Source organism: Kogia breviceps, chromosome 12, assembly GCF_026419965.1.
Source record: "Kogia breviceps isolate mKogBre1 chromosome 12, mKogBre1 haplotype 1, whole genome shotgun sequence".
Lineage (NCBI taxonomy): Eukaryota > Metazoa > Chordata > Mammalia > Artiodactyla > Physeteridae > Kogia > Kogia breviceps.
Window position 1 is genome coordinate 3,135,448 of NC_081321.1, and position 8,674 is coordinate 3,144,121.

Sequence of the window (8,674 nt, forward strand, 5' to 3'; positions counted from 1 at the left end):
GTAGTTGTGGCACGTGGGCTCCGTAGTTGTGGCGCACAGGCTCAGCTGCTCCGTGGCGTGTGGTTGTCTCCCCGGACCAGGGCTCGAACCCGTGTCCCCTGCATCGGCAGGCACATTCTTAACCACTGCGCCACCAGGGAAGTCCCTGACCCTCCCCAGCCCCGCTGCTGGAGGCACATTAAAGCGAGCCTCACATGCCTGCTCCGGGGAACGGCCCGGCCCCTCCCCATGTACCACAGGCCCACTTGCCCTTCCCCTTCATCTCACTGAATCTTGGATTCCTGGCTGTGGTCCCTGGCTTTGATATTTGCTGCTGCTGCCTCGGACTTGGCAACTCATCACATTCCCCTTGTAGCTTTTTGGGCCTCGGGTTTTCTCGTTCACCCCGTGCTCTGTTCCTGCCTCTGGTCTGTGTCCTCTCTCGCTCTTGAGTGAGGAGCGCCCTGCCCCTGGCCTGGGCCAGAGATGGAAGCGGCCTTCAGATAGCATTGTGGCCAGGGGCCTAAGAAGACCCAGAGGCTGGTCTCAGTCACCGTTCTTCCCCCTCGAGGGAGAGAGATGTCTGCAAGAGGCTCAGCCAGGCACGTACCACTGTGTTTATCAGGTGAGACTTGGACCCCAATGTCGAATTCTGGAAGGGTTGGCCTGAATGCCTACTATCCAAACAGGCCTCATTTATCCCATAAATAATTTCTGAGCACCTAGGATGTGTCTGGCACAGTTCTGGCTCCTGGGGATGCAGCAGTGAATAGAATCGAAGTCCAGGTCCTGGGAGAGCTTACACGCTAGTGGGAGAATCACACGACAAATAAACAAACTGCCCCAGGCCTCCTGTTGCGTTTATCCCCTCTTCCACCACAGCCGTACCCAGACAGTCTAAGGTATGATCTCTGTGAATCGGAGAGTGCAAGAGTCAAGGGCAACGGAGGGCATTTGCCTCCATGTCTCCTTAGAGGAGACAGTGGCTCCCCGCTCCCGCTACCGTATGACAGCAAGACCGCTTGTCTCATCCACGGAGAGAGAGACGTGGCCGATCCGGCTGAGGGAGCAGCGTTGGCCTTTCTTCTTTTTTTATTTTTTTAAATTTTTTTTTGCGGTACGCGGGCCTCTCACCGCTGTGGCCCCTCCCACTGCGGAGCACAGGCTCCGGACGCACAGGCTCAGCGGCCACGGCTCACGGGCCCAGCCGCTCCGCGGCACGTGGGATCTTCCCGGACCGGGGCACGAACCCGCGTCCCCTGCATCGGCAGGCGGACCCCCGACCACTGCGCCACCGGGGAAACCCAGCATTGGTCTTTGGTATAACTGGGACCCCGGAAAAAAGCCACATCCACATGTGCTCACATGGAGAAAGCATGCCCTTCTGGCTCCAAGTGTGGTTCCCGTGCATCTCCGGAACCCCCAGACTCTCACCCCACACACCCGTCCTACTGGGATCAAAATCTGCAGGTGATTCCTATGCACAGCAAAGTGTGAGGAGCAACAGGCTAGGTGTCATGATCAGGTGCAGAGAAAAGCTGCGCCCCCAAACTGGGACCGGTCTGTGATCACAACTCCTTCTTGGAGGTGGAGCAGGTGATGGGCTTCCCTCCGGCAAAGGTGTGCATTTGAGCAGCACACTCATCATTGTTTGATTTCGTTCCTATAAATAAAATAATATCAATAAAAATAGAACTTAAAAATTAACTTCAAAAAAGGTGCTTCCTTTTCATTTGACGTACTATTTTCAACTGTCAAAATTTCAACAAATATCATTCTATACCTTTGTATTAGTTTATAAACTACTAAGTCACTATCAATTGAGTTTTTAATGTCTGAGGGGTACTTTTATGCATGGAAAAGAATACTTCATGTTATTTGTGTATTTTAAGTTTTCTTAGTTGATTAAAGTTGTCAAATTTAAAGCCTGATTTTATTAAGTTCAACTTGTAAATCTTGCTGTTTGGTTCAGAAAGCTAGTAATTTTTTTTGTTAAATATCTTTTGCTTTCATTAATGTTCAGTTACCTTACAAATTCTCTAAACATTTACTCTCACAAACTGGATTAATTAAATTAGCTTAGACTATTTAAACTATAATCAAGAGCTTCAAATATCTAACAAGGCAGACTTATAAATCTAACAAAATCTTAGACACTAAGAATTTAACACTAAGAACTTAAACACTATTCACGAAACGTAGTAAGTCTCAACTTACAGATCTAATCAGATTTATTTAGGTGTTTAGCCTTCACACTTAATCCACCTTAGTATTAAAATAGCATCACAAGTCAAATATATCACATACTTTTATACTTTTCCAACACTGTAAACAGCAGGTAAAAATTGTTCACTTTAAAATGGTTAATGGTTAATTTCATGTTATGTGAATATTTTAAAAGAATTTAAATTTTAAATTATAGTTTTAGGGAATTCCCTGGTCTCCAGTGGTTAAGACTCCATGCTTTCACTGCCGAGGGCGCGGGTTCAGCCCCTGGCTGGGGAACTAAAATCCCGCAAGCCGCACGGCGCAGCCAACCAACAGCAACAAAAAATAAATTATATTTTTAAACTTACTCTCCAAACCCAGATAAAATATAAATTAAATTACCCTAAGGGTTACAATAATTAACTGTTACACACATCCTTAAACCTATCACAGAAGTTTTAATATATATTTGTGTCATATTTATACTTATTTTCAGGCTTCTATCTAAACAAAACAAGGAGAATCAGCCTCACAGGTGTGCTGAGATGACTGGTGAAGGTTCAGGACTTGGATACACTTTACACTTTGGGGTTAGAAGCTCCGTATTTGGAGCTGCCGTACTGTTACAGATATGGAGACTCGCCCACCTGGCGACTGGGTGAGGCTGGGAGAGGGGTCTGGATGTCACCCAGCCTGGCAATTATCTGTGGGAGTGGCTTCTTGCCGTCAAATTTTGCCTCTACCACAATAACAAAATTCCTAAAACCCTCACCTTAAAAAAAAAAAAAAAAAAAAAAAAAGACACCCCAGTGCCTCCTTCATCCCTGGGTGTCTCACTGCCTGGATAAAAGCACAAGAACTTCACAGCTTAATTATTACCCAGCCCTTGGCCATGGCATGTACAATGCTGGAATAGTTGACATTTTTGGGAACTCACATACACCCTTTTTTAGTGCAATCTGTATTCAGTATCATCAGGGACTCGGGCTTTTTGTAAGTTTTGATTCCTTCCTGATACTCAGATCGTCAGCTTTGTCTGGTTTCGCTGTGTCCCTTTTCCTTTTCACACTACCTCACGTGTCCTTTGAGATGCTGTGCTCTGGCCTCATCTAGCAGACTTAGGCCTGCTTTGACTTTTCTGTCCCGAGCGTGGAACCTGCTGCTCTCCCGGGAGCCCTGGTTTCTTTAAGTGGTGAATGTTGTAAGTGACCAACATCATGGTGCAGATCACGTTATCCATGTGAGAACAGAGGGAGGGCTCTCCACTCCAGTGAGAGAGCCGGAAAATGCGTTCACACGGATGCGTCCCATAACCTCCAACCTGGCTCTGTCCTTTAGAAAATATGCTTTATTATTTATTTATTTATTTTTTGCGGTACGCGGGCCTCTCACCGCCGTGGCCTCTCCGGTTGCGGAGCACAGACTCCGGACGCGCAGGCTCAGCGGCCACGGCTCACGGGCCCAGCCGCTCCGCGGCACGTGGGATCTTCCCGGACCGGGGCACGAACCCGTGTCCCCTGCATCGGCAGGCGGACTCTCAACCGCTGCGCCACCAGGGAAGCCCTAGAAAATTTGCTTTAAATGTAAGAGCTTCTGACTTGATTCCCCCCTTTAAATTACCAGCTTTTAGCGACCAGCTGCTGCTTCTTCTTTAAGGTCCTGCTATACCTATTTTAATTATAATATAATGAATTTTTTAATGTCACACATGGATGTACATCAGCTTGGATCCTGGACGTCCTGGCTAGGGCTGCAGGTGCGCCCCCCCCCCTTCACTTTTATGACCCTCCTGTCTTACCAACCGCCATCCTCTGGGCGTTTTATTGACAGTCACACAGTTTCATCTCTTGCAACCTTATGGAATTCACTAGGCTAGCTTCCAATTTCAAAGCGTCACCTTGGACGCTCTCCTTTCTCTTTTGTGTTCTGGCTCTCCTTGGCCTTTTATGCTGGAGATGGGCTGTCATTTTCTTTCTCCCTGTTATCTTCAAGACCCCTCTCTCAGGTTGTCTCAGTGTGTGCGCCTCAACCACCTGCTTTTTAAGGAGGTCAGCCTTTGGGAGGAAATAAAATCAATACATACTGAACAAAGTTAACCTATTTGACACAACATATTTTTGTAGGTAAGCAGATTTCTTCTTCATAGTCCATATGATGGAAGAAGGCAGAGAACCCAATTTCCATCAGAATCTAAGCCCCTCCCCCCAATACCCCATCCATCCCCAGCCAGACCCTTGCCCTCCAGCGCTTGCCACTTTGCCTTCACCCAGCTGCCACCTCCATCCAGCACACTGCACCGCCGTGCCCGGCCAACGCCCGCCCTGAATCCCCTTCCCTTCTGGGAGGACAGACCCCAAGGTGTCCCCCAATCCCTGACTCCTGGTGTTCACGCCTCCCCTTGAGTGCACGCACCTGTGACTTGCTTCTTATGAAGAGACCAAGTTTCTATACTTCACTTCTGTAATTCCTTCCCTCCTTCTACGGAAACGTCTACTAGTTGTGGTCTCTTATCTTTCCCAATACATTCAACCTCTTTGTCTCAACTGGATCCCCCTGTAAGCTTTTTTAAAAAAACTTTTAAGTTTATTTATTTATCTATCTATCTATTTATTTATTTTTGGCTTAGTTGGGTCTTTTGTTGCTGCACGCGGGCTTTTCTCTAGTTGCGGCAGGCGGGGGCTACTCTTCATTGCGGTGCAGGGGCTTCTCACTGCGGTGGCTTCTCTTGTTGCGGAGCATGAGCTCTAGGCGCGTGGGCTTCAGTAGTTGTGGCACGTGGGCTCAGTAGTTGTGGCGCACGGGCTTTGTTGCTCCGCGGCACATGGGATCTTCCCAGAGCTGGTCTCGAACCCGTGTCCCCTGCACTGGCAGGCAGATTCTTAACCACTGCGCCACCAGGGCAGGGAAGCCCACCCCTGTAAGCTTTTAAATATATATGTATATGTATTTTCTGTCCCATTTTCCCTCTCTTCTCCTTCTGGGACTCCAATTACCCATATATTAGACATTTCGATACTATGCCACAGATTCCTGTCACTCTATCATCTTTTTCCTTTCTGATTTTTTTTCCCTTTCTTTCAGATTCATTACTTTCTATTGATCTGTCTTCAAGTTCATGTTCTCTTTCCCCTGGATCTTCATTTAGCCATTAAGCCCAGGCAGTGAATTATTTTTATTCCAGGTATTTAGTTCTAAAATTTCCACTTGGTTCCCTTTTATTTTTTTTACTTTGGTTTTCTGCTGTGGTTTCCTATCTGTTCTTTTATTATAAATGCATTTTTGTTTATACCCTTGAACACAGTTATAATAGCTACTTTAAAATCCTTGTCTAATAATTCCAGCATCTGAGTTATCTTGGGATTGGCCTCTGCTTGTTTTCCCCTTGCGAATGGGTCACATTTCCCTGGTTTTTTGCACGCCGAGAATTTTGGGTTATATCCTGAATATTTTGAAGGTTATTTTGAGGAGGCCCTGGATTCTGTTTTTTTTTTTTTTTTTTTTTTTTTTTTTTTTTTTTTTTTTTTTTGTGGTACGCGGGCCTCACTGCTGTGGCCTCTCCCGTTGCGGAGCACAGGCTCCGGACGCGCAGGCCCAGCGGCCATGGCTCACGGGCCCAGCCGCTCCGCGGCATGTGGGATCTTCCCAGACCGGGGCACGAACCCGTGTCCCCTGCATCGGCAGGCGGACTCCCAACCACTGCGCCACCAGGGAAGCCCTGGATTCTGTTTTATCCCTTAGAAAAGCATTGATATTTTCCTTTGACAGGTAATTAACTTGGGTTTCGTCAAACTACAAACATTGTCTTCCTTGTAGCAGGCAACTGCTCAAGTCTCAGTTTGGTTCTCTTACCTTTGCCGGGATTGCTTTCGTTTTTCCTGCTCAGATGTGGTTCAGGCATGAGTCGGAGACTTGGGCAGAGTTTGTTATACAGAGAATTCTGTGTTCCTCTTCTCTGGCTCTCTCCTTCCCAGGACTCACCCCTCACTCTTCAGCAACCTCGATTGCTCTGGGCTCCATCCTCTGGTTCCTCCTGCCAGAAAGACAGTGGGTTTTCTGTTGCCACTTTATCCATCGTACGCTGCAGAGTGACTGGCCAACACAGGGTAAAAACATTTTTTTTACTGAGAAATCACCTCATCCACGTTTTTTTTTCTTTTTTTTTTTTTTTGCGGTACGCGGGCCTCTCACCGCTGTGGCCTCTCCAGTTGAGGAGCGCAGGCTCCGGACGCGCAGGCTCAGCGGCCATGGCTCACGGGTCCAGCCGCTCCGCGGCACGTGGGATCCTCCCGGACCGGGGCACGAACCCGTGTCTCCTGCATCGGCAGGCGGATTCTCAACCACTGCGCCACCAGGGAAGCCCTCATCCACGTTTTGAATCCTCCATCTCGCACCTAGACCACTGCTAAAGCCTCCTGCTCCCCTCCAGCCAGAGGGAAAGTCTCAAAATGCAAATCTGATGAAAGGCTTCAGTGATGACTTACTTATCTTCGGACGTACGTGCACGTCAAGATCCTTCGCGTGACCCAGCTTAGTCTGCTGCCTATGGGATGCTTTGCCCTAACCCTGCACTGTGACCTCCACAACTCCCTTGTCCCAGACACATTCCATTTCCTGTGCTGCGGCCAATTCACGTTTGGGTTGAATGCTTTTAACTGGACAGTCCTTTCACATGTGATTGTGGTCTGCAGGGCTGAATTTAAAGTGTGGTTTTAAACCGTGGAATTGTCCTTGGAAAGCATACGGAACTATTCGAAGATCATTCAGAAAGTTGATACAAATGTGGCCATACAGGGCTTCCCTGGTGGCGCAGTGGTTGAGAGTCCGCCTGCCGATGCAGGGGACGCGGGTCCGTGCCCCGGTCCGGGAAGATCCCACGTGCCGCGGAGCGGCTGGGCCCGTGAGCCATGGCCGCTGCGCCTGCGCGTCCGGAGCCTGTGCTCCGCGGTGGGAGAGGCCACGGCAGTGAGAGGCCCGCATACCGCAAAAAAAAAAAAAAAAAAAAAAAAAAGTGGCCATACAAACGTACGGCTGTTACTGTTACATTTATTGATTCCAACAAACCAGCAAATCCCTCGGGTGCTCCGTGCCCTGCTCCGATAGCTGGTGTCCGTGTGGCACGTGCACACACGCACACACACACACGCGCGCGCACACGTACACACACACACTGGAGGACAGTTACCACGTGCTTCTCAGTGCACCACATCACGTGGACAAATGCAAACAGCTTTAGCTCACCTGAAGGCCTTCTGCAGGGGTGATCTGCTTTTCTTGGCCTCCGTACCTTCTGTCTGATTTCACAGTGTTCCCTGTGCCTTTCTGTCTTTACAGAGTACATACTGACCACCAGGAATTCCAGTAGAGAAGCTGCACTTCTTCACAAAGGGGCTGACTGAGACTTTGCAGAACCTAGGCAGCTCCAGACCGACCCTGCTCTAGAAGTGCATGCTTTCTGCAGGCACCGACCCACCTTGGGTCACACATGCCTGTGTGCATACCCACTCCGAATTATGTGTATATTTTATGCTAGTGGTTTTGGTCAGTCTCTTTCAGGTTTTCATGCCTGAGAACTCGGATCTAAGCCGCTCTCGCCCCTGCAACACATCTGAAGATATAGCCCGGAGTCTGAAGGCCCTGATTTGGTCCAAGGGTTGGCAAACTATGGCCTGATGCCTGTTTTTGTAAATAAAGCTTTAGTGGGACACAGTCATGCTCTCTCACTCTGTGTTGTTTACGGCTGAGTTTCGTACCACAGTGGAAGAGTTGGGTACTTGCAGCAGAGACCGTATGGCCTGCAAAGCCTAAAATATTTAGTATCTGGCCCTTTACAGAAGAAGTTCGCAGACCTCTGACTGCCTATGGTTTCTAACTGCTTCAGCGACAATCAATAACAAAGTAGAGTTGCCAGATTCAGCAGTTAAAAATACAGAACACTCAGATGAACAACGAAATTTCAGATTAGTGATGAATATTTCATTTAGAATAAGCATGTCCCAAATATCACCTGGCAACCTTCTAACAAAGGCTTGTACAAGACGCCTGTGGTCTAAGGCTCCCTCGGACTTGCCACCCATGCCTCACTTTAGCTATGGAAGAGAAAGAAGTTGAAGGAAGGAGGTGCCCTGGGGATGATCTGCATTCTTTACAAGAGAGAGTGTGAAAAGGTCACTTCTGTCTTCCTCACTGTAAGAACCTTGGGAGGTTTGGGTTTGGGTCCCCTGGGGGCAGCTGGCAGGCTGTAGTGACCAGTAACCACTCTTCACATTTCATGAGCAAATGTTGTTGAAGGGGGTGGGGAGGGAAGGAGCTGTTTCATTTTTCACGCTGGGAAGTGTTTCTTTAAATGAGCAGCTCCACTGTGCATTTAATGGATGGTTTATACATTTTCTTGTTGTCTGGTTTAATGCCCTGATTTTAATCTCTGGTAGACCCAGAAACTACCGCTCTTTCCTGGTAGATGTGGAAATAGACTTCCTGGTACACTCTG

At 48.2% G+C, this 8,674-nt stretch overlaps 1 long non-coding RNA gene across 1 annotated transcript; it reads left to right on the top strand.

Moving 5' to 3' along the window:
* The first annotated feature begins 375 nt into the window (after window positions 1-375).
* On the top strand, window positions 376-7,897 carry LOC136792338 (uncharacterized). Its single transcript, XR_010835996.1, has 2 exons — window positions 376-604; window positions 7,519-7,897. It is a non-coding gene; the product is annotated as an uncharacterized lncRNA (long non-coding RNA).
* The last annotated feature ends 777 nt before the right edge of the window (window positions 7,898-8,674 follow it).